Source organism: Molothrus ater, chromosome 4 (genome assembly GCF_012460135.2).
Source record: "Molothrus ater isolate BHLD 08-10-18 breed brown headed cowbird chromosome 4, BPBGC_Mater_1.1, whole genome shotgun sequence".
NCBI lineage: Eukaryota > Metazoa > Chordata > Aves > Passeriformes > Icteridae > Molothrus > Molothrus ater.
Genome location: NC_050481.2, coordinates 1,801,099 through 1,828,022, shown reverse-complemented (window position 1 = coordinate 1,828,022; position 26,924 = coordinate 1,801,099). Strand labels below are relative to the sequence as shown.

At 36.7% G+C, this 26,924-nt stretch overlaps 1 long non-coding RNA gene across 1 annotated transcript; it reads left to right on the top strand.

The window, feature by feature from the left end:
* The first annotated feature begins 17,506 nt into the window (after positions 1-17,506).
* LOC118685855 (uncharacterized) lies at positions 17,507-22,982 on the top strand. Its single transcript, XR_004980055.1, has 3 exons — positions 17,507-17,562; positions 19,432-19,593; positions 22,882-22,982. It is a non-coding gene; the product is annotated as an uncharacterized LOC118685855 (long non-coding RNA).
* Positions 22,983-26,924: the final 3,942 nt, after the last annotated feature.

Sequence of the window (26,924 nt, the reverse complement as noted above, 5' to 3'; positions counted from 1 at the left end):
CCGTTTTACTCCATGTCACCTGGGGAATAATTATATGCTACCTAGCTGCCTTTTCATACTGTTTTATAAACTATTTCATTTATTTATGTACAATGGAACTGTGGGGACCAGTAACTTTTATTTCTTCCATTTATCAAAACATTTAACTAGCATACTCCAAGGTGAGTCATCATTAAATAATGGTTCAGGGCACTGCTGAGGTTAAACCTAAATCATCATGGTTGTTTCTCTTGCTGCAAACCCCCAAAATCTCCCTTCTGGCAGTGCAAAAACCTTGACAGCTATGTGCTTAGGTCACACCGTTTAGTATCAAGGAACTGTCAGATCTTGTTTTCTTCTTCCTATTCTGCTCATTAGTTAAAGCAGATTCTTTCCTGCAACAGGTCTGCATGGTGCATCCTAGCCCAGCACGTCCTCAGGAGTGTGATCCCAGGATGATCCACCAGAGTGAAAATATCAGTGCTCTGTCACAGTAAGCCAAGTGTAACATCTTCCTGAATCCACTTACACAGCCTGGCAGTTCTGCAAGTAGCTGTGTTAAAACAGCAGCTCTCAAATTCTCTTTTAGACTTTCTTCTGTCGGTGCTGGACCTTGAGGAATTTGGGCTTTTCCCCAACCCAAATATGCATGTAGCATTTCCCTCTGTGGATGGCAGGTATGTGACAGTAGGTTCTTTGTGGATGATTTAAATCAAAGACTTATCCTTAATTAACAGGTAAATAGAGAGAATTTCAGCTATAGAAAACAGTTTTTATATTGCCTTCATAATCTATTCTTAAAAAAATGTAGGATTGTACTGCAGTATTTTAGAGCATTTTTGAGTGTTTTACAATATTAGACATGAAAACTCCTTCTCCAAGTTCCACAAATTTGTCATTCTTCCACAGAGAAGAGTGCACACATTTATATTTTTGGGTTTGTTTTAAAAAAGATTTTTGAGGTGTAGATAGGTAGATAGGTTTTACATATAGAAATATGGGTAAAAAACCACTGCAGCACAAAGTCAAACACTGAGATGCTAGAAAATATCAGAACTAAAATCTACTATTCAAAGTATACCTAAGATGCATCTTACTTGTGGGGGTGTGAATGCAACATAGTTTTTCCTCGTGATCCTTGATTCACTCAGAATGCTGAGTGAAGTATAGAAAACTGAATAAAGTATTTATAAAGTATATAGCAATAAATACAGCAGGTGTGCACTAGTCCAGTGTGTAACCTTATGATTTATCCCAACCCTGCTCTTCTGCATGTGCAAGCCTCTGAGTTGCCCTGGTGGGGCATTGTTAACTAAGACTCAGGACATGTTTATTTCAGCTTTCCATTTCCTTTTCTTTTTCCCCTGGAGCACTGGCAGTGTGTTTTGGGCATGACTTAGGAGGACTTCCATGTGCTTGCACAAAACCATCACGGCCGTTACTTTTCCTTTTGACCCTCCTATCACAGTTTGGGTCAGAATGGTCCAGAGACATCACTCATTTTCCTTGTCGTAGTTCTCCTGTAATGAAGGGTTTCAGCATTTTGTGGGTGAGGAAATAAGGCTAATAACTTTATGGCAAACCAACTCATTTTAGCATTGCAAGCTGAAAACCCATATTTTTTTGCTGTTGTTAGATTTTAGAATACATGAAGCTGCTATTCATATCTCCTGATGAGCATCCAGGATCAGATAAATACCCTGTTTGTGATCATTATGAAAATATTACTGAATAAACTGAGAATTCATGGAATTCATGGAAATTCATGGAAAAATGTAGAGATGTGCCTACAAATTACCATCTCCCTTCTTGAAATGCACTTAATTTTTAAACTCATTGGGGTACACATGCTTTGCTATGAACACTGCAGTTCAGACACAGAGTCACCTTTGGCTTTATCTCCTGGCCACCCAAAAAGTGGAGGGAAATAATGCATGAAAGTCTCACTGCCTAAAAACTTTCTCCAGGTGTGAGGACCTACTTGGAGGGTGTCCAGAGAAGGGCAATAGAGCTGATGAAAATCTGGAGTACAAGTCCTTATGAAAGCAGCTGAAGGTGTTGGGGTTGCTCAGCCAAAACAAGAGCAGGCTGAAGGGAGACCTTGTCTCCCTCCACAACCACTTGAAAAAGGTTGTAGCAACAGGAGGGCTGAATATCTGAAAAAATTATCCACTGAAAGGGTGGTCAGAGCTTGGAACAAGCTGTCCAGGGAAGTGGTAGGGTCACCATCCCTGGAAGTGTTAAAAAAACCATGTAAATGTGGTGCCTAGGGACACAGTTTAGTAGAAATGTTATGCTAATGGTTGGACTTTGATGAATGTGGATGTCTTTTCCAGCTGCAATGGTTCTGTGATTCCACACTCTGAATGCAGTGATACACTCTGGTTTTAGTCAATCTTTCCTCATTGTTTGTCAGGTGAGATTCACAGCACAATGCATTACAGTAACCCTCAGGTAGCAGCTAAAGTGTTATAACACTGTCTTGAACTGGCTCTGCCTTTTGTTGGGCAGAACTGATGTTCAGGGCAGGAAAATCTTCATCTGTGATTCCCACTGGAGTATGGAACAGGAATGGACTAGCACTATATCTTTAAATATATGTTTCACATGGTTTTGTTTTTAAAACAACTGAAAACAATGGCTACATGGTTACATATAGGCCAAGTTTAATGAAAAAATGTGATTGGAAATGTATATTATAAAGGAAATAAATTTTACTGGAACACCTCAACATTGAAACTTAGTATTTTAAAAAATAATAATCATAGGATATTTTTTCCAAAATGTTGTTTTACAATAACTTACAGTAGAAAACAAATACAATAATTTGGTTTTACTCCAGTAGCAACAAATTTGTATACTTGTTTCTCCTATTATTTAATAAAATATACAAACAATGTTATTATTTCAATTTAAAATATCTGAGGTGGGATTCATGTCCTCAGGTTTTAAGCTGTCTGCAGAGATCTCCTAGAGTAGAAAGGCAGAGCTAAGCAGCTCCATGACATGATTTGCCTTACACTGAGGAAACAGGCCAGATTAAACACCTCCTCTAAGTGACTGCAGCTTTAACTGCATGGGTGTCAAGTTCAGCAAAGGTGTGGACATCCTGTCTATTGCTCTCTAAAGCCAGTTGGGTAAACCCTACTCTCAGTGTTGGTATAAGTGTGTTTTAGCATTTATTTCCTTTTTTCTTTTAAATTGCAGTTAGCTCTCTCTGAATAATGCACAACTGGGAAGAAGAATTGCAGGAAGAATTTATGTAGGATATCAAAGTGGCCTCAAATGTCCTTTTGTATAAACAGCAGCACTACATTAAATTGCTTTTGATCACAGCATGACATATACATGAAGAAATGATAAAATCCAAGCACTTGCATATTTGGGGGGAAAAAGGGAAATACAAAGGAAAAGCGGAAAAACTGCATAGCCAGGGCTTAATTTTAATAGTTTTCAGGATCTGTACTGATCCATAGATGCAGACAGACTACCTAGCCATGGAAAATTCCCATAAAAACCCACAGATCCACAAAGATCAGCCTTAAAATGGGTTGGGAAACTGGTGATCCACTCATCATTGGTCCACAGCCACCGTATTTGATTATTTGATATATAAGGTAATGCCATCACTAGCAAATCAAACCTGCCTCGCCCACGCTTCTCACAGGTTTCTGCTGAAGCATCTATGCTTTGGAATATCAGTTTCTACTGATGTCAATGAAAAAACAAATTTGAGAAATAATATAGACTTGTTTGAATCAGATCTTTGACTTTAACATGAAAATATTCTGTATATTCTCATATTCTCACCAGTTATTTGCCCCATGTAAAGCAATGCTAGTTAAATGGTTAAAGGAGAATTTTTTTTTATTTTATAGTGTTTTAAGTATCTGAATTTTTATTTTTGTCAATGATATACAAAATTGCAAAGTGTCAGTGAAATGAAAGTAGGATTAGAATCACAACCTTCTACTGTGATGGGTATTGTGGGCTGCTTCAGGCTAACCCATTTTGAGAAGTTATTGTTGAAAGAAGAACAACAACAACTTTTGAAATCACCTTCTGACTAATAATCTGAAATATCAGTGATTTTCAAAGTGACATGCTCCAGATTTTATAACATTTTTCAGGATTTCAAATAATATCATTAGAGAAAAAAACAAAACCAAACACAAATAAATAAACAAAAATCAAGCCAAAACTAAAAAAATATTTTCTCCCTCCCTCCCCCAAACCCATTCTAAGAAAAATGAGGAATTTTTCTTTTTCCTTACTGTTGGCACCCCAGCACTTCCCATTCAAACCACCCTCTACTTTTAGCCATAAACTACAGCTACAGCTTAGACAACTCTTCAGCAACAAATCTAGGATTAAAAATGTGGGTGTTTTAGTTTTAAAAATATAAGTATTTCCTTACACTTCCTCATATTGTCAAGTAAGAGCAATTTGCTAGCAATTAGAAGAGTCATTTTTTGGAAATACATACTTTCACTATAGGTAACAAAAAGGATGGGTAGATTGATGAAAGTTTTTCACCTTAACAGGTCGTTCCTTCTCCTCCTAGACAAGGCAGCTACGTCACACACCTGGTGAACATAACCTTTCCCAGAAAGATGAACAATCTGCCCACAGGCTCCCTTCCAGTACTTATGACATCAGTAGAAATCCACAGGGTTGTTCTTTGAAAGTTTAGCAGTTTATGTAAGTTTTTAGAGGGACTACAGTGAAACTGATCACTTTTAATTACATAAAAAGTAACTTTAAATATGAATTTTGTGTCACTTATGCAATGTTGCATTCAAAATGTGTGTGGTAGGTAAGGCCAAGAATTTCTTGTTAGCACAGTTGAAATAATGAGAGTTTGATCATTTTTAGTCCAGACAAAGTATGATAAAGCAGTTAGGAATTTGGATGCATCTTTCTGTGTTTCTAACCCTTCTGCGGCTGTTGTGATCCCTTTTCTTCCTCTCCCTGGGACCCAAGGCCAGGAGATTCCTACAGGTGCTGTCAGTGAGGGTATCATGGTAAGTTGCCAGCATATGGAGTCCTTAACAAGGAGGAATACTGGGTTGTTTATGTCATCAGTTTCTTCTTCTTCTTCCCTCCAAGATCCATTCATGGTAATTTTAATGTTTTTTAATGTACTTTTATACCTTCTTCTTTCTTCACTGATCAGCAGCTCCATGTAACTTTTGAATTTGTTACACAAACTGCCTTGTACTTTTGTTAGATACTAGTTCTTCATTCTCTTTGTTGCCCCTAAAACCAGATTTTCCCAGCTCAGGGCTGGCTACATTTATTTAGGGAACCATGGACAAGTTGTTTATGGGTGGAAAGTGTCTTAAGCCTGTGCTCCATCTCCACCCTGTCTTATGGCCCATTTCTTGACACAGATATTATGTGCTGCTGGGCGGTGCGGTTACAGCAGTGAGGTACTTTATTTACTGCTAGCATTCTTCTGTTGTGGTTTTTAAAATGTTATTTTTTTCATTGATTTTACCACCAAGTAATATCTGAGATGTTATAAAATTTATATACTATAGGAAATAATTAATGTGTCTTAGTGTTTTGATCATTCAGTTTCAAAACAGACATGATCAAAGTAACCTCTAGACTGCAGGTGGTTTTACATTTTAGTAAGAATCCGGGCATGTAAATTTGGATTTACAGTTAAACACCCTAATGAAAGTATCATGATCTTCAGAGTCTGAATACAAGCTATTCCTGTGATACCCTATCTCAGTGTCTTAGATGACTCTGGGTTTATTTTGTGACATGACGAATAACTCTGTTCTCAGTTGTGGGTCCTGACTTGCCCATTAAGGATAGCATTCCTGTCCAGAGGTTATGCAAGCCTCAAAGTAATTGCTTTTGCAATTACTCTGGGGCTATTTTGAAGGATTGAGACTCATTTCCAAAGAGAAAAATCAAGTAATTTTGAAGTGGGCAGTGGATTCAGGGTTGAATGAGAACAACTAATGAACCTAATTATGGACAGTTTTTTTGTTTGATGGTTTTAAGAGAATTTAATATTAAAAAAAAAAAAAAACAGTGGAAAACTATGTAGATATATTGGGAAGAAAAACTCCATTGTAGTTATCAATACGATGGAGCCGATACACTTTTCCAGCTTTGTGTTGTTTAAAATGGTGACACACATTTTACAAAATCATTTGCATTTTCCTGCTGAGTTACCTGTGCATCCATGGATCATTTAGCCTGCTTGCTGCAGATGGAAAAACACTGTCTTTTATCTTCAATAAGTTGCCTTAAACATGGTGGTAACCTTACCTGTGCATCAGGAGGCGATGATGACCCAGCCTTAGAAATTGTCTGTCTCACCCTTTCTCTGTCAAGAGACTTTTGACAGAAACATAATATTCCCTTCAAAATCAGTTTGTTCCTTTGCCTTTTTTTCAAATATTCCATTTATTTGATTCTCCTTCTTCCAAGCAGTCTTCAGCCCCACAGATTGATTAGATCCTAATTCTTTTGGCATGCTGTCAACTTGTCCTAGTCAGAATAACTATTAGGCCTTTGCTTTTCCTACTCCTCTGCAATTTTGTTTCCTTTTCTGTGCTTCATGTCTTTTCTTTGTGATTTTCACCTATTTTGCCTGAAGCTGTCTTCTGACAATACGCTACCACCTCTCTCTGTGAATTTGCTTTTTGCCTGCCCAAGTAATTTATTTATGTGTTAGTTTCCTCTTCACCATTATCCAAGCTGTTTGACTTTCTGTGAATTGCTTTTCAGAGTGCCTCCAATCCCTAGTATGTTATTAACAATTTGAAACAGAAGGGCTTTTGAAGCTTCTAATGCAACAACTTAATCATGCTGATGGTGTGTTTTTTAATGACTGAAATGCCTCATGTGCTCACACTGAGATAACACCTTGCACGTGCCTCCAGCAGCCATGGAAAATAACACAGACTTCAGTAAGATTTAGGTTTTCTTTCCCTTGGCAGTTAAATGACATATTTAGATTACATGACAAATTGAATAAAAATCAGCCCTTAGAATATTGTGTTCTACTCCTATATTTTCATTTTATGTATTAGGGCACACACACACATACACATACAAAACAAATTAGGAAAAAAAACCAAAACCATAATACTCTCTGTTCAATTGAAACAGCCCTTCAAAGCCTGGTATTTGGATATGACAGAAATTTCATCCCATGGCTTGTCCCTAAACTCCAGAAATAAATGGAGAATCATATACAATCCAGGATAGGGTTTCTGTTCTTTTTCATTAGTTCCTCTGTAGAAAGAAAGGCTGATGAAGGCAGACAGTAGAAATTCAACAGCAGCAAGATCAAAACAACCCTATCTTTATTCCCCTTGCACCTCACAGAAAACTGAAATGCCAACATGTTGTATGGAATTGCTCACTCTGACACATGTAATATGTTGGTGGCATGCTAATTGTGATTTCCTAGGAAACTGGTGGTCCTGAATTTCTTAGGCTTTTTGTTACTAGAAATTCTAGTTACTAACTGTCATCTGGAGTTTGGTTTCTGTTTTGTTTTGCTTAAAAAGAAAAACAAACTGGGAGGAGAATGATTTAATGTGGAAACTATCTAAGTACCCACACATAGGAATATAATTTTGAATTATATTGGTAAGTTTTGTATGGGCTTTTTGCAGCTTACCTATAAAGTGATTCCTCTGGGCCAGATGCTCTCTTTGTAATCCTGGTAAAGAAAATGAACAAAAAGCAATTTTATCTTCTGTATTTTGTTTTTCCTCTGTGGAATATGTCTGGAGGGACAGGAAAGGCTTGACCCTGTGGCAGGTGCTGGCCCAAAGCTGTAGATCATGAGACCAAACTCCTTAGAAGGCAACAGCCTGATGCACACAAAAATGTTTCCTGCAGCTTTGCAAAAACCATTTTTTATGAATCCTGGGTGAAAATATTTCTGACATATTGATTTTACCGATCAGGTCGTGAAAGATTATGTCCATTATTGTTGCATAAAAGGATGAGAGCAATGTTTATCTCTCTCCATCACCCTTTCAGGGATCTCTGTGTCTATCTGAAGAGCAGCAGTAGCAGCCAAGTGCCCAGACGTTCATCATGGAGTCTCCAGGGAGTCTTGGTCATTTGTCTTGAATATAGACTTCACTAAAATCTGTTGTATCCTTGTCACCTCCACACTGGGCCCTAAAGTACTTTCTGCAGAGCTTATTGCGTGGGGAACATTAAATTAGAACTCTATAAACTTAATTTACTTCCAGAGCTTCATTTGCTTCCAAGTGTAATTCTTGATATTGATTTTAACTTATACTTAACTTTTATGGTGATAGTCATGCGTACTTAAGAGGCTGCTACTTTTTCTCTGCTGTGAAACCTGACCTGACTATTAGATTTTAACCACTGGAAACAGGAAGATTCCTTTCTCTGGAAGACATGTAAAGTATTAACATAGTAAATTAAAGCTCCCAAGACATTCTGCATAGCCTGTCTTCTGAGGTTTATATAGGGGAACTGGCTGACATCTGTAGGATGACAGCCATTACTGGACTGAACTAACATTTATTTATTTACTTATTCATTTAACAAATTTAGATTTTATTATTGAGAAGTGTATTTTAATATGCATTCTCATAAATACACATGGATTTTACAACACACAGAAGACAGCAGGCAAAAATGCACCAGTGTTTCCTATCCATGCTCAGTTATTCCTCCTCCCAATGGCAGTGTCAAGAGAACAATTGCAATGACCCTTTAATGACTTTCATCTATGGCTTTAACTTTTCAAGCATGTTTTGGAAGTTTCTTCATGTTGGAAATGCTAATGCTTTGATTTTCCTCCTATTTTTTTCCCCAAAATTTAGTGTTGACATTGTTCAGACATGCTTTGATTTTGATAAGAACTTTTAAAGTTACTTTATATGGATTTTCAATGATTATTTTTGTGATCGTCTTTCTTCTAACTAAAATATACTTTTCTATTTTTAGAACGCAGACCACTGTGTGACCTTTAGGTGCCATCTGCTCTTGAGCTTTAGCTCCAGAAGAGGAGTACAGTGTATAATGGGTGATTTTCTGGATCACAAGAAAGGAATTGGTGACCCTTGAATCAGGTAGAATTCATTGGTGTGATATCCTCATGCACATATTTAACTCAGAGTAGGAGTAAGAGCAGTCATTCTTCTTTCAGTCCCAGGTACATGCTATTCCTAAAGAAATTCTGGTTTTCATTTTGAACTTTGCTGGGGTTTTCTGAGACACATGACTTTTAGGAGAACAGTCAGACCTGTAAATTTCCCAGTAGTTGAATTTTTAAATGTTGTATGCACTTCAGATGAAGTCATTACCAAGTGGTAAATGTTTTATTTATTTTCCTTATGAATAGTGTTAGACCTATTGTTGTCTAACACAGATTGGCTTAAAATGTCATAAGGAACCTGAACATATAAAAAGACTGACATACAGTTGTGATTTATGATTTAAAGATGAATAAATAAATCACTAGTGAAATTTTCATGACAAAACAAGTGAAAACTCTTTCTAGTAGAGAAAGCAAGTATTGAGTAAATGTGGGTAAATACAGAAATTATGATAATTTCTGTATGGTAATGTATGGTAAATATTATAATTTTCAAGTCTGGAGAATAATAATCAAAATATTAAAGTTAATATATTTTTCTGTAGAATGTTGTGAAATTGTTGTAGCCATAAATTATGACTACAACATAAAACAATGACAGAGAGAACAACAAAACAGAGAGATTCCATGCTTCCTTCAAAGGCAGCTCTCAAATGACACAACCTTCAGGCTGCAAGGAAAAATGGGAAAGGCCAGAAAACTTCCCTCCTACACTGTCTAATATTATTAATGAAAATTAGCTATTCCTCAGGCATTTTTTTAATTACAGTAAGTCAGCATTGACTGTTTGGTTAAAAAAAACTTTCTACTGGTATATGCTGCTAGTAGTAGTTGGTTTCTGGAAGGCACGAAGATTTCCAGCTGCATAATGCAGTCTGGTGCAATTATTATTATTTCCTTTTCCAGAAATTCATGGGGGCTGCAAAGGAGGGTCCCCATCCACTGCAGTGACCTTTCTTAATTTGTGCTATAACTGATAAGATTTTCTGCATGTGGCTGAATGAAACACAGAAAGTAGAAATGAAAAGCATATTCAATACTTAATGATGTTAAGACAGCCAATACTTCATTAGAAAAAATATGCAGCTCTAACAAGAAGAATCAAGCCATTATAGAAAAAGCAGCAGAGAGAAAATGTAATTAAAACTCTATAAGAGCTTCTTTTCTGACATTGTTTTCACTTTTCAGCAACTTGGACGTTTTCTGTCTTTATTCTCTTCTCAAAATTACTTTTTTTATTATGGTAAGCATTAAATACTGATAAGGAATTGAAATTTGCTAGTAAAGGGAATGAATAGAGTAATGGCAAAAAAATGAAGTAATAAGAAGGCAAAAAAGTACATAAAATCCTGGAACTTTTTTTTTTTTTTTTTTGCATTATGCCTGGGTGTTTTTCTTCTTGTTTCTAAAACTTTTGTGTTTAAAATGTTCTAGTGACCATTGGTTCCCCCCTTTCCAAAAGACTGGACAGGTCTTTCTATTGTTGCTAATCAGCCCAGTTCAGTGATGTTTATCCAGTTTTTTACTGCCCCAAGTGCTATCTTGAGAAAATATATCCCGCATAGGTTAGAAAACCAAACTGCTAAATCTGCACTGCAGCAGCAACATCTGTGTTGCCACCTACCCAGCAGACACAGAATTTTAAAATTGGGTTTTCCTTATAAAATGATGTGCTGAGATTCTCATCCAGGCAATAAAGTAAAGCAAGTAAATTTCACAAAGCAAGAGTCCTGAAGCACATTGAGCAATTTATTTTTAATTTGCCTCTCATTAGCTAATCAAGAAACAGTGGGAACACTGCAAACCCTTACCTGGGTGATAAATAGTTCATAAATCGAGATGACCCTTTGGGTTATTTACAGGCAAAACTTATTCAAATCTTGCCTTAAAAATTATGATTATGTCATTTTAGAGACTGCACTTGCCAAACCATCAGCTGAAGTGAGAAGCTGCTCTTGGTGTAACTGGAGCTGCTGGATGCCTGAGAGACTCCCAAATTAAAGTGAGCTGTAAATGATAATTTTGGATGATGGGTGGATTTCTTCTGCTACATGTGAGTCATGAATGGAGAGCCCCAAGCTAGGTGGAGCTTATTAGAAATCCACAAATATGAGAAAAATGTAGAAAAGTTAGGTTTTGGGGAGAGAGGCAAGAATTCTCTGCACATAATTGAAAATATAGTTAAATTATGGTTTCTAATGAAAGAGCTTTTAAACAGGTCTGGTTAAACTCTGTCTACCAGGAGTGAGAATACACCAAAAGCTGTGCTGAGCTGTGCTGAGCTGTGAGGAGATTGTCATTTTGGGTTGGCATTCTGCCTTGTTTCTACCTGCGATTACTCCTTTTACTTTTTGTATTGTTGTTGTTGAATTCCTTAAACTGACAGTACACTTCAAATGCCAAATGAGTGGGGGGAAACATAAAAATATTTCTGTTCACAAATTCCCTATTGAGAGGTAGGTCATGCTTCAAAGTTTGAGGATTTCTGATTTGCTGTTTGCATTGTCATGCGGGGGGCTGGATGAAGGGCTAGCACTGCTGATTTTCTTACACAACCCATCTTACCTACCTGACTTTTAATTTACATTTCTAAAAATCAGATATTGCATTTCTTCCCTACCACCCAAAGCTGTCTTTAGACTTGGTTAGTGCTTGCCAATAATTTATCTATCATTGGACATAAATAGTAATTTCTGAATTATTACCTTCAATAACGTAAAAGACAGAATTACTTCATATCTACGAATAGTTATTATTAGTTTATTTATGTTGTTAGAGCACAAGTAGAAGAATGGGAGAAAATGTCTTTGTTATCATCAGTTACATGCATCAGAACTCCTGAGGTAACTACAAATGGAAATACTGGAAACCTCCACAGTTGTCCCAGACTAATCCAAAAGATAAGCATTAGAGGGAGTGCAGAACTGCAGGTGAATGCAACACAAAGGACACAATTTTTTCATTATGGAAAAAAATGACATAAGGTGCATGCAATAGGCAGAGGATTAGAAAGGGGCATCGTAGACTAGACCTTAGCTACAGCAACAATTCAACAAAGGAGATATTCCACTAAGATCGACTGAGAAGAGGTTTTTAATCACCTTTTGACACAAGACCTAAATTTTAAGATCAGTGCAATCTTAAGGTTTAATGCAGTCATGTACAAATTACAACATCATTGAAAAGCAGAGAAAATGTGATTATGCTTACTAAAATGAATCACTTTAGTTAAAGGAATTTCAGGTATTTTTAAAAGTGGTCTAAGACTGTTAAAAAAAATGTTAGGTATTTAAAATTCTTGTAAAAGAGAATAAATCTGAGGAATGAAAATAATATTATTGATCTCCTGAAAATATCACTTTAGTCATTCATAACACTTGGTTTAAAAACAGAATCCAAACTCTAGGTTCCTTAACATAATAACTTGGCTAAAAAGGTAGTTATTAATAAAATATGAATTTGTGAGGAAATTCTTCTTCTCCTTTCCAGGATTGCATTTAAGTGGTTTTACATGATTCATTTACTAATACTAGTTGTTATGGAAGGTGGTGAAAGCAAAGGTTGTATAAACAATTTGCTCTTGATCATTTTTGATGTTGAAGTACTTCTCTAAGAGCCATTTAAATCTGCCAGCTCTGTGTGTTCCTCCATTTTCTCATTTTTCAGAAGCATGAGTGGATAATGAAACTACATAATGAAAAAAAAAGAAAAAAATCCACAGTGTTAACAGCTAGAAATGCTTATTGCAAATACAAAGAGGAAACATGTTGTCCATTTGATTTATTGTTGCAAATATATGCAATGGAAAGCATAAGTGTTTCTAATACATAAATTACCTCCTTCCTGTGGGGCTTTCTTCAGTGGCACTACCCCTGATGTATCTCCAAGCATTCAAGCCACCAGTTCTGTTGAAGTCCATTAGAAATTCCACTTCATATAATGCATTTCACTATTATAGCAAAAGTCTTTACTCCCAAGAGTGAGCACTGTAATACATTTTTGTTATGTAATTGTCCACAGACAGGAGAGCGCCTGTTAGCTAAATCTGATTTAGTACAATGCTGCTATGACTGGTAAAATACAACACTGTAGAGTAAAGTAGTTAAGAAGCAAAGTTTATTTTAATTTGTGTATGTGTGTGTGAGATTTTACAATAGTACAGTTTGATGGTACTTTTTTCTCCTGTTGCAAATCTCACTCTCGTCGCATTCATATTTTCTGAAAAATCCCTTCGCCCAGGATTTTTCTCCTGGAAAGCTGAGAAATCTCAGAGGAAAAGGAAAACGATAATTATCTGATTTGCTTCTCCTGTGTTTTGCTCCTTTGGAATGTGTTTGGAGATTGTTTCCCAACAGGTGATTGTTTCATTGGTTTCATGTGAATTGTTTGGACTTGTTGGCCAATCAGGGTCAAGCTGTGTTGGGATTCTGGAGAGAGTCACGAGTTTTCATTATTATCTCTTTGGCCTTCTGTAAGTATCCTTTCTGTATTCTTTAGTATAGTTTAGTATAGCATTCTTTAATATAATTTAGTATCATAAAATAATAAATTAGCCTTCTGAGAACATGGAGTCGGATTCATCATTCCTTCCTGCCACGGGGCACCCTGCAAATACAATACACTGTGTATGTAGCAAAGACAAGACTCATTTTTGCTTTGTAATGCATTTTGCAACACAAATCTTTGCATGGAAAGGAAATATTAGAATAACATCAGTTGTTCTGTGAGATCCCACAGATCCCACTAACACTCTTGTGGTCAAACTGCATCCAGCCCTTGGATCATTATTACATGTGGCACCTTTTATGAAACCTTCATCTTGAAAAATTTACTGGTAAATGTTTCTCAAGATTACCACGTACAACTGGAATAATTGCATTTGCTACTTCATAACATATCTACAGTGTAATTACTGGTGTAATTTCATAGCATAGTCTAAAGGGTTTTTATATCATTCAAGATCCTTTCTGTTAAGTTCCTCTAAATTGTCATGCTTGAATGAAAAATTTAACATCATTCATCCCGAGTTGTCACATATTTAAGACATATAAGCAGATGTCATTTGAGCGCAGAGATGTCAGAATAATTATTAGGAAGACTGGAATACCACTTTTTTTTTTTTAAATAGCAAGATGCTTGTGCTGGGTAATCTTTCAAACAGCATATTAAACAGAGGTCTTTCAGGACAGAATATAGGATTCCTGTTCATGTTTTTGCACAGGTAAAAAAGAGTTACTCCATCTCAGAGCTGTGTTTATGTAAAAAGTAGTTAACAAACACCAAGCACCCCCTGATTTTGCAGCTAAAAAAAAAACCCCACACCAACAAAAAAGAAAAAGGACACTTGTATGTCATAGGTTGGCAAGCTCCTAAATAAAGAGAATTAAGTTTATATATTTGAAAACTCAAATTACCATTTTTTCTAAGTCTGTTGATCTTTATGACCTTGTTTGTGCTAAATATGGGACTATCTGCAAGGGACGGCATAATTTTATACTCTATGGGCTTAAATTAAATGCCAGAGAGCTTCAAAAGCCATTTTAATTGCTAAAATGAAAAGATGACACACATCAAAGCATCTTCATTTTTTTCACGTCGATGCCTACATAGCTTTTTTAGTATCCATTTGGAGCTGTTACTTAGGCTTCATCCTTATTATGGCACCCCTGTATTGTCTTATTTTTTAAAGACTGCATCATCACAGTTTCAACAGGAAAGAAAAACTGAGAATGAAATTGGCTTTGAATGGCTGCAATATCTGGGTTTACATGATGCTTTTTCATTCCTGTTTTTCTCCCTTTGCTTCCAAGGCTGTGTATTCCTTGGGCTGGAGACCCAGTGGTGCTTTCTGCTCAAGCCCTGGGTCTAAGGCAGCATGTGCCCCAAAAAGGAGCATGGTCAGGCACTCACCTCGTGCATCCCAGCCATGGTACCTTGTTTAGTAAGTAAATGGGAATTTGTACAAAATTATGCAGACTTAATAACCTCTACCTGAGCCTCTTGAAGCTCTCTTGTTAGCAGACAACATAAAAAACTATTGTCTCTGAATTCCCAGTGCACTACACTTACAAGAGATCCTTCTGGAACAGATGAAGTAATGCCCAAATTCTTTATAAATGTCAAAAGTGCCAAAGATTCTTTGGAAAGCTTTTCAGCATCCTTCCAAATTTAGGATTATAATCTCTTTGTGTATCTCTGCATGTGCATAAATAAAAACAAATTTTCAAAAGAGCTACACATTACTGCCCTTAATGCAATCATGAAGATTCAAATGTTACTTAGGACAAAGGGAAAGAACAGACTTATTTTCACCCAGAGTTGCCACTAGATATAAGAAGTGTGATTAGCTCTTCCTCAAAAAATTCTTTTTTTGGTCAAACTCTATTATTACTTTAGTTCATTTGGCCCTTTTTGCCTTCTATTGTGACCAAACCAGTACCGGCAATAAGGATTTTTTAGCTATTGCTGTACAGTATTTGCACAACATCAAGATCAAGATGTTTTCCTTTTTCAGCTGCCCCTGACAGCAAATTCCTAGGGGTGCACAAGAAGCTGGGAGGGGACACAGCCAGGACAGCTGACCCCAGAGAGAAATTAAAAACTGCTAAAATTATCAAATTAGCATGTAACAAGAATGAGGAAAGAAGCACTAAAGCCTTTGTATGAATGAGAAGGAAGTCAAAGATAATTTATGTACTGGCTGAAGCTGAAATGCTTCCAGTAGGACAATAATCCTGGCAATTTGCTAAAATAGTTAATGGAAAATGGCTAATTGAAAAACAGTAGGGCAACAGTATTCAGCACAAATCTAAATCATATTCAAACATCCCGACAACTATAACATAAAAATATACATGTTATAAAAGGAATTTTTAATAAAAATAACTAATTTCTTTATTTACAGGAAGGAAAAAGCATAGTCCAGTCAGATGAAGGCTTTTAAGTTTGACCTTAAAACTGTGCAAAACTTTACAGCTCTTTACAGTAAAGTGAGATAAAATTCTCCGTCAGTTTATAAAATTACATCTTTCTTTAAAGGTGGCTGGTTTAATAAGTAAGGTGTTGTAGATGTCACTTATTCTGATCTTATTCCGACCTACTCTGACCTTAGGTAAGTTTCTAATTTGGTAACTATATGGTAAATTATTAGTTAACCTGGAGGGAAAGGTTGTTATTGAAATAGCTTTATTATGGGTAAAAAATTAGAGAAAGCATTAGCTTTTGTTGAAAGGGAAATTAGAGAATAGGGAGAGAATTATTATCATTAATTATATTCTTCCAGGAACAGCCTTAGGACTTATCTATAAAAAAACCCCCAAACTATCAATAATTATCCACACAAAAGTCAATGCCATTCTCCAGTTACATGTATAATAAATACATTTTGAGATATCTTCTTAATCTGCTCAAGGATAGGAAAGGATTTACTTTGTTATTTATTTAATTTGCGACCTTTACTATTTTTCTCTTAAAGTTCAGAAAACTTGAGAGAAGAAACAAGAAAACTATGAGTAGCTTAAACATGGTACAATCAATCCTTCCTTAGAGCCTCTCAGCTCACTGGCATAAGACAATGGTTTAGTTTATGTTTAAAATATTTCTTTATACATTTGGAAATGTACAATAAGGCAATTTCATGTGTCATGTGTCAGTATTAATGATTTAGTGCTCTATGTGGACTTGAAACTATGTTTAAAACCTGAATGAGATTGATACACTTGAGATGATATGAAGCTTTAATGTTTGGATGTTTGCACACAGTGGATTGCACAGCTGATAACAGATATAAAGAAAGAGTTGGATCATCCACATAAATGAATACACAATACTACAGCCCATCACCCTTTTCAGTTCAAGATCATTAAGAACATGGGAAAAAATTCTTCTCCATCTAAAACCAGTGGAGTGGATGAGTAGCTTGATTCTTTCCCATTTACATTCACCATGTTTTCAGGGTCAGCTTGGCTTTTTCATTCTTCAAGCAGATGCTGCAAAGTAAATATTATGCAAGTTTTCATGGCATGTGTTGTAAATTCCATTCTGATGGGAGAAGGGTGAGTTATATGTTACGAAACAAGTATCAAAATTGTTTTAATTACATCTATTTCTGTAATTGTCAGTGTTACAGACACAGCCACGATATCCCCATACAAAATGGATGGAAACTATATATGGTAAGTATATTAATGAACTGATGAAAAAGAGAAGACATAACAATTCCAAGGGATCAGGCAGAGACATCTTCAGGTGCTGGCTAAAAACATGATGGGTTGACTAATTAAAGGCTGATAGATTTTAGCACGTTATTGTTAATGAAGTGTAACACTACACTGTGAAATGCATCTTCTGTCTCTCTCTCTCACCCTCAAAATATGAAAAGAAAAAAAAGACTGGAAGAAGACTGGAAGAAGACGCTGTGGAGGAGGCTGAAGTGATGAATAGTATGAAGATGGATGTCAAATAGAGTGAGTACAATAACAGTTGAATACAGGACTGTCCCTGAGAGGGCAGGTGGAAGTTGAAGAAAGCTGTACCTAACAGCACTAAAACACATTGCCTGCAACAGTGCATGTAACATCTGCATGAGATTTAGTTCTGGGTGCAAATTTTTCACAAAACTCCTGCTTTCCATTTCACCTCTAACTATGATTGCTAGACATTCACTTTTAAAAATAATAACAAGTGAAGAGGATCCTTCTGCCAGGTGCCTTTTTGTAGTGACAAGGATTCAGATAATTAACTTCTGCATTGTGTTTTACCTTTTTATGCACAGTTTCTCAATCCATTCTGCCAGCTCTTCAGTATTAAGAACTTGCAGTCTTTATAAATGTATCTAATGTCTAGTATGGCAGGAAGAGAATGCATAGGATATTTAAGAGAGAAGTACTCACTGTCTGAGCTTTCCTGGCCAGGTGAATTGAGGAAAAGGAAAAATTATGTGCATTTAGTGTGGAGGAGGCAGACTGGCCTTTCCTGCAGATATTCAGCTGGCTTCCTTAGGACGAGGAGAGCTTTTGATGAAGAAAAGGCGCCATTTTCCAATTGTCTATTCTTCAAAGTTCAGCTGTGGCTTCATATGACAGCACTGCACCAGATACAGTGCTGATTCACATTCCCACAAGAAAAGCACTCAGAAAAAAACAAACTCCTAAGTGCCTTTTGGGCGTACCTTGGGGTGGCAGCAGCATTGTGAGCACTCCCCACACAAACCATGGCCTTTCCCCTTCTTCACTGATTTGCTCCTAGGAAAAACTTCTGTTATGAAATGCCTTTGTGAAGGTGTATAAAGAAGTCTAGTTCCTTTTCTCACTTCAGCTGTTTGACAACAAATACCTTGAAACCTAAGCTAAAACACATGCAGAAAGAAAGGTGCTGCTTGCTTTTGCTCTCCGATATCAAAGTTAACTGATTTACTGACATTGAGGAAAATGAATCACAATCTTTTAAAGGAAAGGGTAGATAACTTGTCCAGCCCCACACTGCTGGCTGGCAGGATTCTGCCCAGCCCCACTGTGCTGCCTGATAACACTCATTTACACAGACTTGCATATCTTAAAACACCCCAGAAGTAGGACTAATGTGGAATGTAAGTACTGTTTGAAGCAATTTTTGAACACAGGCTGTGTTTGCATGCACGATAAAAGATTTTCATCATCAGGATGATGACACTTTATTGTCAATTATGCATCTTTCTGCTTAGCTGCATTCCTGCTGAATTTTGTTTTAATACAGAAATGAGCTATAATCAATAACTTGTCAAATTATTTATTCCTAATGGACTAGGAAAATCCTAGCCAAAGGATTTTGACATTACTCTCTGAATGAATTATCTGAAATACATATTTCTATTATTTGACCAGCTCTCTAGATTATTAAATAATATTCAGTGAATAATTTATTCAACATTTTTCCTGTCAATCTCTGAATAATTTACTCATGAATACATTATTTTTATTATTTAGCCAAGTATATTTCCAGCATCCGTGGCAATGTCTTTGTTGTGTAAAAGCATGGAGATCTCTGGAAAGGGAGATAAACTTTTAACTAGCATAACTTAACTTCTTTGTATTAAGCATTTTTATATACCCAAGTGCATAATTAAATGAATCCATTTTTATCTCTCTCTCTTAGTTTAATGAGTAGTTTTCTGCAACTCTTTAACTCAATGATCCCTACTATTTTTACTGAAAACCTTGCACTGTTGCCATCCTGCCCCTGTTTGTTTTATTCAAGTCCCCAGCACCATTCAGAAAACTTTGGTTACTTTAATTTGTGTGCTGAATATATATAATGAGGTAAACATTTACATTGCTTGACTTTTTCTGTTAACCCAGGTATTTTGAACAAAATATTTACATAAATACACAGTGAATAAATGCAAGCCTGTGACATACAAACACAAGTGAAAAGGAATGAGTGGTTAAAAATGCAGTCCTGACAGAGGAAGAGAAGTGAGATGATTGCATGGAAAGACTGAAGAGGCAGGCCAACTAAAGGTGTGTTGTGGAATATCTGTATCTACTCACCAGATTAACAAATGTTCCAATCATCTACACTGGAGTAATGATGAAATGGTTTGAAGATGAACAATCCTGCCCCATCCTACAGCACTCATTCTGCCATTCCCATACGGGGGATGGAGGCATGAGGTGAATTTGGGGATCTTATGACTGCAGTGCAGTGACACCTACTCCTCTGCCCTCCTGAGTCACAGTGGGAAATGAAGACCTGCTTTGATTACTCTGCAGCTCAAACAGCATTTTATCATTTCACTTCATAGCCATTTAGGATGTTAAGGAATTTTGAATATGTGACTCATGGCTCTCAAGAATGTGTAGTATGGATAGCTACACCTAGTAAAGGCAAACTGGAGAGCAGGGATAGTACCTAAAACCAAAACCTAGATCTTGTTTCAATTCCAGTTTAGCAATTGCTTTTAAAATAATCTGGTCCAGAGACCAGTGCCAGCACAGACTGTGATACCCTGGACATGAATGAGATGAGCACTAAATCTTCATTTCTAGCAGTAAGTTCTAGTGAGTCTGACACTATGTCCTCTAGTCAATACATGACGCATACAGAGGCATAGCAAGAATTTAAACCTCTCCTAATTCCACCTCATTTCCACATTTAGGAAGCCAGGTCTCAGTTTTTACTTGCAAATTGCCAAGGACCAGGAGTTTGGCTACTTGCTAAAGGTACTTCCTGGAATTATCTAACCTAATTGATAGTTTCACTTCTGAAGGCAAAATTATTTGACTTTCAGGCATGCTAAGAAGCTGCCTGGTTTGGATATGAGTACCTAAACCCAGAATTTTAATGGCATCTGGGGGCTTTCAGGGTCACATTTGCAGCTCTGAGCAGTACTGCATACCACCTTGTTGTTAAAAGAGTAATATTCCCTTCATGTCTCTAGTAGACTAAAGAACTAAGGATTTACACAAAAAGTGTGATTCATACCTGAATTTTAGGACCTAAAGTAGGTGACTGGAGGAAAACCTGGAGTTGCTGCTGTGTGTTTGAAACCTGGGGGCAGGTTTTAACGTGGAAGGGAGGTGTCGTCACCGTTGCTTGGCTTAGTTTGAGGGATATGTTCAAGCAAAGGCCTGAGGATCTAGGTCTGGATTACCAAGTTTGAACCTTTCTACCTGCTGTTGGAGAGGCTGACATAACCATGGTGTATAGGCTTCTCTCTCCAAGGAAAGAAGAAGCAGGAGGTGTATTTTAGAGAAATGAGGGAGGCTGTCACCATTATTTCCATTTCAGTCCTTTGGCAGGCTAATGCCAACTGAATAAAAATTCAGGAACCAAGAGCTGCTGCAGAACAGGTGAAGACCTCAATAGGTTTTGGGGGAGGATAGCCATAGGCTCCATGAACTGGCAGAGCACCCTGATTTGTGCTATGGAGGCAACACAAAGTGTGGAAAACAAGGCAGGGATGGATAACAGAGTGCAGCAAACAATCTCCTTATGGCCTGTGCTGGAATGTGCCACCGAAGAGCAGAGCAGAAACAAAGGACAAGCCATGTTGTGATTTGTACACAAAGGTGGTTCATGGAATCATTGTTAGCCTGTGTGTTGTACTGAAAGGAAATAATTTCCTTTTATGTTCCCAGAATATGTATGTGATTCTGTAGAATGTTTCCTTTTTTCACCCACACTCTCTTCTGTTGCTGGGAGAGTTTTTCACCCTTTCTTTAATTATATCCTAACTTTTGTCACACTGTAATACTTAGTTCTTATTTCTGCCTTGATTTCTTTTAATTCTTAATGCCTCAAAGGTCATAAGGTTGATTATTGGATTATTCATGGAACCACTGGATAGGGAAGCTGCAATTTAACAGTGAAGAACTGCTGTAAAGTTCAGTGAACTCAGTACCTCCTGCTTCTGTAAGATTGCCTACAACATCAGCTATGGGAAAGGAGTAAAGGAATTTTACCTAGGGAAAAAAGGAACTGTTCCAGAATTAAATAAAGAAATAATTTATTTCAATTTTTTTTTTCTTATTTTATTTCATTTTCCCGAGTGGCCAGCTTTTCAGTGGAGCCTCTCTGAGAAATGGTAAAAACATATTTCATCAAAATTCTCTTTCCTACCACTGTTGTTTGGTTTTAGCTACTATGACTTTGTTCATCTTCCTTGTAAGGAAAACTATAAAAGTTAATCTTAATACTAGATTTTACAATGTTTACTGAGTTGCTTTTTAAAAATTTTCTGAGCTTGTAAAAGTATAATTATCGTATCCTAATAATTATAACAGACGACATTTCTCTTCCTCTTCACAGTGTTTGATCTAAACTGAAAATTTCTGATCTTCTTGTCAAAGACAGAGCTGTTTTCTTGGGAATATTTTGAACTTTGATGAAAGTTTTATGACACTTCCAACAAAACATGCTGCTCGTTAAAGTTTTATAGCGTGAGAGCTCTATCTGCATTGTTTTGAAATTGTAAATATCACATAATTGTCATCAATGAGAGGCTGATGAAATACCTGTTCCCAGAAGCTTGTGCCTGCAGACGGGAGTTTGGTCACAGACCAATAGATGCTTTTGCAGTCCCAGGCTTCCAACACAAGGTTCTTTTCATTCTGTCATTGTGATGCTCCCAAAAGTCAAACCATGATGAAACTGATGATTTATTTATAACATTTTGCAAGGCGTTTGCAGAGGAAACAAATTTTGTAGTCTTTAAAAATCTTATTCACTTTCTCTTTGTCCCATGAGATGCCAGGAGATTAGTGTCCCATTAGTTTCCTTCATCCAGTTTTTATGAGCCAAAACTTACACATCTGTCTTTGGGTAGTAATGGAGAGCTATGGTTCCTCAGTGATAGGAACATTAGCTGCAGAGCTGTTTTGTTGTGGGACATATAGCTCACACAACTGCAGTTGACACAAATGCTAATTCCCCTTAATATTTAAGCCTTGGAGAGTCTCTCAAACAAACAGACAAGAAGACTTTAACTGTGTGTATATATATTTTTATATTTAAAAATTTACTTGACATGTTAGTTTCAAATCTCTTGGTGTGTATTGTAGCTTTTCTGATAATTGTGTAGAAAAAATACCCCATTCAATGAAAGTTTGTTCCTTTTCAGAAGCACTTGAGTAATTTGACTCCCAGACAACACAAGGTTTTATCTCATCATTATGAAGACTACATGAAAATATAAAGATGTTGCTTAGACAAATTGCTTTTTTTTTAAGAGACAGCCTAATTAAAATTAGAACATTATTATTTAATGTCATCTAATTAGAACAGATAACATTTTTCTTCCCTTCTAGCTGCGTGAGCAATGCCTGTTTCCCTACTAGCTCCACGGAATGTGAACACACTCAGAGGAAGCAGATCATCGCTCTCAAGGGCTATGTACACCAAAGCAGCAAGCCAGGTGAGTTAAATGGAAACCAGAATATTTCACCTCACATGGGATGTAAACTTCAGCTTCTGACAATTGGTATTTTTTCCTGAATCACCTCCTGCAGGTGTGCTTTTTTGTCTTTATTGACAATGTAGGGAAGCTGGGGAAATTGTGTCTGAGCTGAGCTGAGTTGACTGTCCAGAGCTCGGTGGTGTGAATACCTCTTGCACTCATAAAGTAGAACACAGGTGCTCCTTTAAACTGTAGTGCTGGCAGCACTGCAAAACAGTGATAATCACAATGTTATTACAATCCATATCATGTGAAAGTTATGTACACAAAAACACCGGAGTGATGATAAACTTGAGAAAGACAGATTTAAGAAAATGAGGGAACTCATAGAAAAGCCCTAAGGAAAATAAACTCCTTTCTTCTACTGGCATTTCTTCTACTTAAGAAAACAGTAATAGTGTCTCAGGAGGTGTTGTGCTACTGAACAAAATGAGAATAAGAAAAACTTACATAGCTAAATAGCAAATTTCAAGCAATTGAACTGAGAAAAGAGCCCTCAAAAATCTAACTCACTGTAGCCAGCAGACAGGAAATAAAATAAACAATAGTAGGATTTGTGAGAAATACAAGAAAAATCGAAACATATTTTCAAACTAACTAATGAACAGAAATGAAGGCTGTCTATAAATACAGATATTAAAATAGGTAGATACATTAGAATTGATGGATAAAATGCTATTTTGCTAGTAAAGGTAAACAATTATCAGAGATTATCAGAAAAAAGGCAAAAAACAAAAATCAGGGAAGGCTGATTATAGGCCTAAAGTTACTCTGACTGAACTCAGTCATGAAATGTCTGAAGACCTAGAACTTTAAACGATCATGACAAATTTGAGAAATGCTCTAAAGCAAGCCAACTAAACAGAAGACATGTTATACAAATACATATATATATGTATATATATGTGTATATATATGTATATATATATATATGCACGCGTATGTATTTTTACACACACCCTTGTGCCGTAGTAATTGACTTCAGATGTAAACAACAGGAAAAACAGGGGTGTGGGAGTGTTCAAGAAGAAGACAGATCACAAATGTGAAGGATTAGCCAGTGAAGGTATCAAGGTGAGCCAAGCCCAGGGAAGACAACTGCAATTTAAAAGGGCTGTTTCTGAAACTAGAGAGAATAACACAAAGGAAATCAGGGTCTGAATGTAAAGTGATGTACATGAGGTAGGAAAACTATAGAGAACAGCTTCTAGATTTGCACACTAACACAGTTCAGTTAGCTTGCTGTTGTTGTAGAAACCTAAGGAAAAAAAATACTTTCCTGAAAGCAGCTTCAGGAAAAAAAACCCAAACAATATTAAAATGCATAAAGGCAGAATGGAAGCAAATATTGAGGAAAATGGCATAATATATGTTTGTAAATTAGTGGTGAAGCTTTATTTGAGTTATAGTGCTCATCTCTCTAAATATTGAAAATTATTTGACTCACTGAAGCATTCTCTTTTATGAAAAGAGTTTGAAAAAACTGATAGTACTATTTTAGAGAAAAAATAAACAGTTTCTGCAGTTGGCAGAAAGCTGGCTTATAATTCACTTGCTTATTTAAGTATTTAAATACTGAATTAGAGTTGAACTATCTATACTACAAATATTTTGCAATAAATTCAGTAAAACTCATTTTAGAAACACAAATGTGTTTCCAAAATGACAAATGCCTCTAGGAGTTGATCGCTTTCCTTGTAATGGCTTTAACTTAAATAAGAAAATTCTTCCCTGTTCTTTTCCTTTAATTTGGTGTGCCAGAAGCATCCACTTACTAACAAAAATGTTGAAACCTCTAAGCATTGAAAAATTCTTGCAATTGTAATACCATAGCCTCTGACTGGACCATTTTGTATTTGGTAAAATTGGGCCTGGAGAAATGTGAGAGGCAGTTTTTTGTTTTAACCTCAGGTTATAAGATATAAAACTATTCATAAACACTTGAGTCTGCTTGAATCATGTTTATCTTCAGTTAGAGGATTATTGGCAATTATTACAGATGCCTGATGAAGCACAAGGTTAAAAAAAGGTGAGTAAATTAAAATCTAAGGATGCAGTGCACCACCATTCAAGGACAGTAATACCTAAGTATTAATATATTTTCAAATGAGTTATCTCTTTAGTGTAGCACTGTTATGATAGAGGCACTGCCACTGTTCTTGATGGGCTTGGCCTTGTTCAGGGACAGGTCTGACTGATGGAACTGGCTCCATCAGACATGGGGAAGGCTTCTGGCAGCATCTCACAGACCTACCCTTGTAGCACCCATCCAGGTACAAAAGCCTTTCCATGCAAATCCAATGCAGCATTTTATATTTTACATAATATTTTATAATACAAGTGCAAATTTTTGGCACTTATATTATAAATATAAATAATGTAATATAAAGCGTCAAATATTTTTTTTTTTTAAATCCTGAGTTGTATTGATACATTTAAATGTTTTACTTTCGTGCCTTTATTTTCTCATTATCCTTTTCTCTAAGACATACTAGGAACAGTCTTCTATTCTCCCCATGCCAAGTCCCATCAATGGGAGTCAGGGCTGGTTTGCTAATTCAGGTACAGCCTTGCTGCAAGCAGTGTTGTGCTGCAGGCTTAGGAGGGCTTTTCCTCTCAGTCTGAAGGAATTATTAAAAAAAGAAACGAGGAGCTACTTAACGCCTCCAGCTCACTGCTGTAATTAAAAAAAATTACGATGTTTCAAAAAGCCAAGTTGAAGTTCTAGGAGCTAAGTTTGCCTGCCGCATGAAGGTAAGATAAACACTACCTGCTTCATTTCCAAGGCCTGAAACAGCCTTTGTATTCACTTTTTGTGACCTTTTCCAAATTCCAAATGATCTTAGGTAAATGGCTTTCTCATGCTGCACTGTTCTGTATCTGCTGCTTTTGACATGAGTGACTACAACACAAGGGTACAAAAGTACTATGGTAAAGACTCTACCCCTCTATAAATATTACACAATGGGTGTGTCACAAATAAGAAATAATATCACCTCCAAGAAAATGCAAAATTAAAAGACGATGGAGTACTACATTACTGCTTCTTAGCCTAGAACATGAAGTTTTTGGGCCCCTCAGTTTGGGAAGGACATTGAGATGCTGGAGCACGTCCAGAGGAAGGCAACAGGGCTGGTGAGGGGCTGGGAACACAAACCCTGTGAGGGATGACTGAGGGAGCTGGGGGTGTTCAGCCTGGAAAAAAGGAGACTCAGGGGTGACTTTATCGCTCTCTCCAACTGCCAGAAAGGTGGCTGTAGTCAGGTGGGGTTGGTCTGGAGAAAGCTCCAGGCAGCAACTGACAGAACCAGAGGGCGTCTTCATCTGTGTCAAGGGAAATTTAGGCTGGATAAAAGATTTTCGGAAACTAAAAAGTTTTTTTAGGAAAAAGTTTTTCACAGAAAGAGAGATAAAGTTCTGGAATGGCCTGCCCAGGGAGGTGGTTCAGTCACCATGCCTGGATGTGTTTAAGAAAAGACTGGATGTGACACTCAGTGCCATGGTTTAGTTGAGGTGTTGGGGCTGGGTTGGATTTGATGACCTTTAGGGTCTCTTCCAACCTAGTAACTCTGTGAATTCTGTGAATTCTAGAGATCTGCTATGTAGCTTATGAGAGTGAGCTGCCAATACATATAGAAATTAGTCGTGGATGAAGTCCTACATTGACTCAGTGAAACTTGGGCATTAATGCTGCAATGCTTCCAAAGCATTCTCTGTAGGAAATCCACATAGAGATGTGGGATGAAGTGGTAATATGAAATGAAATTTGTCACTCAAAAGCCACTCCAGTCTACATTGAGGCATCGAAATATTGATTTTATTTTCAGAAATGCTGAGCATCAGCTTGACTAAATAGAAACAATATTGTGAAACATCACTGAAATTAAAACAGCT